General features: G+C 52.8%; 3 pseudogenes; all 3 read right to left on the bottom strand.

The window, feature by feature from the left end:
- Nucleotides 1–1,831: 1,831 nt before the first annotated feature.
- LOC137329505 (U2 spliceosomal RNA) lies at nucleotides 1,832–1,948 on the bottom strand (annotated as a pseudogene).
- Nucleotides 1,949–2,909: 961 nt separating this feature from the next.
- Nucleotides 2,910–3,026, bottom strand: LOC137329504 (U2 spliceosomal RNA; annotated as a pseudogene).
- Nucleotides 3,027–3,987: 961 nt separating this feature from the next.
- On the bottom strand, nucleotides 3,988–4,104 carry LOC137329367 (U2 spliceosomal RNA; annotated as a pseudogene).
- Nucleotides 4,105–5,000: the final 896 nt, after the last annotated feature.

Below are 5,000 nucleotides of genomic sequence, written 5' to 3'. Positions count from 1 at the left end.
CCCTCACCACCACCACCGCCTTTTCCTCCCCTTGACAAACGGACAGACAGACAGTCAGACAGTCAGTCCAGTTCGGGAGCGCAGCTTTCATTAAGCAATGGCATTTGTGACAACTCATCGTCTGACAGGTTGATGATTTCCCCACACGCCTCCTGCCGAATAAAAGGCTCACCCTCCCGGACACTACCCCCAGAATCACCCACCCCGCCCCCCCGGGGTGAATATTAAGCCCGAGAACACCGACTGTAACCAACCGCAGTGAAAAGTTGAAGTGGCAACTCATTAACCAGATTTATTTTGGGCAACTCATTAACCAGATTTTTTGTTCATTTGGTTTATGAGTTGCCAAGTGTAAATCTGGTTAATGAGTTGCCACTTCAACTTTTCACTGCGGTTGGTTACAGTCGGTGTTCTCGGGCTTAATATTCGCCCCGGGGGGGGGGGGGGGGGGGTGTATAGCGGGCGATGGCCGGTGTGGAGTGCGTTTTTTGGGGGTTGATTTTCACTTTGCCTCGCTGGTGGAATTTGTGGGAGGCAGGCAAGGGGAATGGTGTGGGCTGGTGGGCGGCAAGGGAGATGCTTGCTTCGGGGTGTTATCCTCACTTTGGTCCGCTGGTGAGAGTAGGCAGCGGCAGGCCGGCAGGCAGGCAGGCAGGCAAGTGTGATGTAGTGTGGGGTGCAGTGCAGTGCGGTGCGGTGCTGCCCTGTCGTTTATGAAAGGTTGTAATGACACTGCTTTGCAGCTGACCATGTCCACTGATTTGTGACGCCCGTATGGAGGCTGATATCTCAGGAGGGCCGAGGCCGATTTCCTCCGGGGACGGCTCGTCGCGTGCGGCAGGACGAGGCGCAGCGGACGGTACCGAGCGCTCGGAGGTGCGGCGCTGCCCGCCGGAGGTACAGCGAAAGTCTGCGAACCGCTTTCCGCCTCCTCTCACCGCACGGCTCTCCTTTTCACCCACTGGCGGATTTTCACCCTCCGACTGCTCGCTACCGTCCGCTGCGCCTGGTCCGGGCCCTGTCCATTGTCATGTTAATGGCAGGGCGGGGCAGGACTGCTTTCACCAGGAACCCGGTTTTCTGGGTCAGAGGTTCCAGGGGACCTGTTTTGTGCGGACTTCCCTGTGTCCGTCCCTCCATGCCTTCCCCCCAGGACTTCCTTCTGAACACCTTTGTCGTTTGAGCGAGGGCCAAAAGCCTGCCTGTGAAAGGGAAGGATCAGCCGGTCAGCCCCCTGTTGGTCGCTGCTGCCAGTGCAGCAGGCGTGCGTGTGTATTCGGCCTCGTGTCCAGGTCCCTCAGGGACTTGAGGCAACTCTCCCCGGTGGTCTCGTGGTCAGGACCGGGCTTCGAATCCCGGTTGGGGGGGGATGACTTTCTGCTGCAGATTAATTGGCACCTCTGAAAGAAAGTCTCCCCTCCTGAGCGTAAAGCTCCACCCTCACCACCACCACCACCGCCACCTTTTCCTCCCCTTGACAAACAGACAGACAGACAGACAGACAGACAGTCAGTCCAGTTCGGGAGCGCAGCTTTCATTTGGAAGCAGACCCTGCTTGTTTAAAGTCAACGACGCCAAGTTATTTTGCACTTTGAATTATATCGCTCCGTGCGAGCGGCACTCAGCCTTGGAGAAGAAAAAAATACCACTGAGCTGAGAAAGTTCTTTTTAAAAAGGTTTCCTTCCACAGCAGCTCTGAGTGAGAGAGAGAGAGAGATATCAGCTTTATTCTCAGTAATAATACACACACACACACACACACACACACACACACACACACACACAGAGACACTGGGAAAGAGCTGATTTTCCTTTTGAATATCTCCCCACGGGGAGCTGCACCGTTCCCAGAAACACTGCAATACTGGGTCGATGCGTGGAGTGGACGGAGCAAGCCCCTATTCCATCTCCCTGTTCTAAAAATCAATTAAAAATAATAATAAATAATATGTGTGTGTGTGTGTGTGTGTGTGTGTGTGTGTGTGTCGGTGTCAGTATCAGTCAGTGAGTCAGTGTCTCTCTCTCTCTCTCTCTCACTCAGAGCTGCTGTGGAAGGAAACTTTTTTAAAAAGAACTTGCATATTGAAAGAAAGATGTGTCTCAAGCTGCCGGGCCCTGTCCATTGTCATGTCAATGGCAGGACTGCTTTCACCAGGAACCCGTTTTTCTGGGTCAGAGGTTCCAGGGGACCTGTTTTGTGCGGACTTCCCTGTGTCCGTCCCTCCCTGCCTGCCTTCCCCCCAGGACTTCCTTCTGAACACCTTTGTCGTTTCAGCGAGGGCCAAAAGCCTGCCTGTGAAAGGGAAGGATCAGCCGGTCAGCCCCCTGTTGGTCGCTGCTGCCAGTGCAGCAGGCGTGCGTGTGTATTCGGCCTCGTGTCCAGGTCCCTCAGGGACTTGAGGCAACTCTCCCCGGTGGTCTCGTGGTCAGGACCGGGCTTCGAATCCCGGTCGGGGGGGATGGCTTTCTGCTGCAGATTAATTGGCACCTCTGAAAGAAAGTCTCCCCTCCTGAGCGTAAAGCTCCACCCTCACCACCACCGCCGCCTTTTCCACCCCTTGACAAACAGACAGACAGACAGACAGTCAGTCCAGTTCGGGAGCGCAGCTTTCATTTGGAAGCAGACCCTGCTTGTTTCAAGTCAACGACGCCAAGTTATTTTGCACTTTGAATTATATCGCTACGTGCGAGCGGCACTCAGCCTTGGAGAAGAAAAAAATACCACTGAGCTGAGAAAGTTCTTTTTAAAAAGGTTTCCTTCCACAGCAGCTCTGAGTGAGAGAGAGAGAGGGAGAGAGAGAGAGAGAGAGATATCAGCTTTATTCTCAGTAATAATACACACACACACACACACACACACACAGAGACACTGGGAAAGAGCTGATTTTCCTTTTGAATATCTCCCCACGGGGAGCTGCACCGTTCCCAGAAACACTGCAATACTGGGTCGATGCGTGGAGTGGACGGAGCAAGCCCCTATTCCATCTCCCTGTTCTAAAAATCAATTAAAAATAATAATAAATAATATGTGTGTGTGTGTGTGTGTGTGTGTGTGTGTGTGTGTCGGTGTCAGTATCAGTCAGTGAGTCAGTGTCTCTCTCTCTCTCTCTCTCACTCAGAGCTGCTGTGGAAGGAAACTTTTTTAAAAAGAACTTGCATATTGAAAGAAAGATGTGTCTCAAGCTGCCGGGCCCTGTCCATTGTCATGTCAATGGCAGGACTGCTTTCACCAGGAACCCGTTTTTCTGGGTCAGAGGTTCCAGGGGACCTGTTTTGTGCGGACTTCCCTGTGTCCGTCCCTCCCTGCCTGCCTTCCCCCCAGGACTTCCTTCTGAACACCTTTGTCGTTTCAGCGAGGGCCAAAAGCCTGCCTGTGAAAGGGAAGGATCAGCCGGTCAGCCCCCTGTTGGTCGCTGCTGCCAGTGCAGCAGGCGTGCGTGTGTATTCGGCCTCGTGTCCAGGTCCCTCAGGGACTTGAGGCAACTCTCCCCGGTGGTCTCGTGGTCAGGACCGGGCTTCGAATCCCGGTCGGGGGGGATGGCTTTCTGCTGCAGATTAATTGGCACCTCTGAAAGAAAGTCTCCCCTCCTGAGCGTAAAGCTCCACCCTCACCACCACCGCCGCCTTTTCCACCCCTTGACAAACAGACAGACAGACAGACAGTCAGTCCAGTTCGGGAGCGCAGCTTTCATTTGGAAGCAGACCCTGCTTGTTTCAAGTCAACGACGCCAAGTTATTTTGCACTTTGAATTATATCGCTACGTGCGAGCGGCACTCAGCCTTGGAGAAGAAAAAAATACCACTGAGCTGAGAAAGTTCTTTTTAAAAAGGTTTCCTTCCACAGCAGCTCTGAGTGAGAGAGAGAGAGGGAGAGAGAGAGAGAGAGAGATATCAGCTTTATTCTCAGTAATAATACACACACACACACACACACACACACAGAGACACTGGGAAAGAGCTGATTTTCCTTTTGAATATCTCCCCACGGGGAGCTGCACCGTTCCCAGAGACACTGCAATACTGGGTCGATGCGTGGAGTGGACGGAGCAAGCCCCTATTCCATCTCCCTGTTCTAAAAATCAATTAAAAATAATAATAAATAATATGTGTGTGTGTGTGTGTGTGTGTGTGTGTGTGTGTGTGTCGGTGTCAGTATCAGTCAGTGAGTCAGTGTCTCTCTCTCTCTCTCTCTCTCTCTCTCACTCAGAGCTGCTGTGGAAGGAAACTTTTTTAAAAAGGACTTGCATATTGAAAGAAAGATGTGTCTCAAGCTGCCGGGCCCTGTCCATTGTCATGTCAATGGCAGGACTGCTTTCACCAGGAACCCGTTTTTCTGGGTCAGAGGTTCCAGGGGACCTGTTTTGTGCGGACTTCCCTGTGTCCGTCCCTCCCTGCCTGCCTTCCCCCCAGGACTTCCTTCTGAACACCTTTGTCGTTTGAGCGAGGGCCAAAAGCCTGCCTGTGAAAGGGAAGGATCAGCCGGTCAGCCCCCTGTTGGTCGCTGCTGCCAGTGCAGCAGGCGTGCGTGTGTATTCGGCCTCGTGTCCAGGTCCCTCAGGGACTTGAGGCAACTCTCCCCGGTGGTCATGTGGTCAGGACCGGGCTTCGAATCCCGGTCGGGGGGGATGACTTTCTGCTGCAGATTAATTGGCACCTCTGAAAGAAAGTCTCCCCTCCTGAGCGTAAAGCTCCACCCTCACCACCACCGCCGCCTTTTCCACCCCTTGACAAACAGACAGACAGACAGACAGACAGTCAGTCCAGTTCGGGAGCGCAGCTTTCATTTGGAAGCAGACCCTGCTTGTTTCAAGTCAACGACGCCAAGTTATTTTGCACTTTGAATTATATCGCTACGTGCGAGCGGCACTCAGCCTTGGAGAAGAAAAAAATACCACTGAGCTGAGAAAGGTCTTTTTAAAACGGTTTCCTTCCACAGCAGCTCTGAGTGAGAGAGAGAGAGAGAGAGAGAGATATCAGCTTTATTCTCAGTAATAATACAC

The sequence above is a fragment of the Heptranchias perlo genome, chromosome 12 (genome assembly GCF_035084215.1).
Source record: "Heptranchias perlo isolate sHepPer1 chromosome 12, sHepPer1.hap1, whole genome shotgun sequence".
Lineage (NCBI taxonomy): Eukaryota > Metazoa > Chordata > Chondrichthyes > Hexanchiformes > Hexanchidae > Heptranchias > Heptranchias perlo.
The sequence above is the reverse complement of the archived record's forward strand: the minus strand, read 5'-3'. Positions and strand labels throughout refer to the sequence as shown.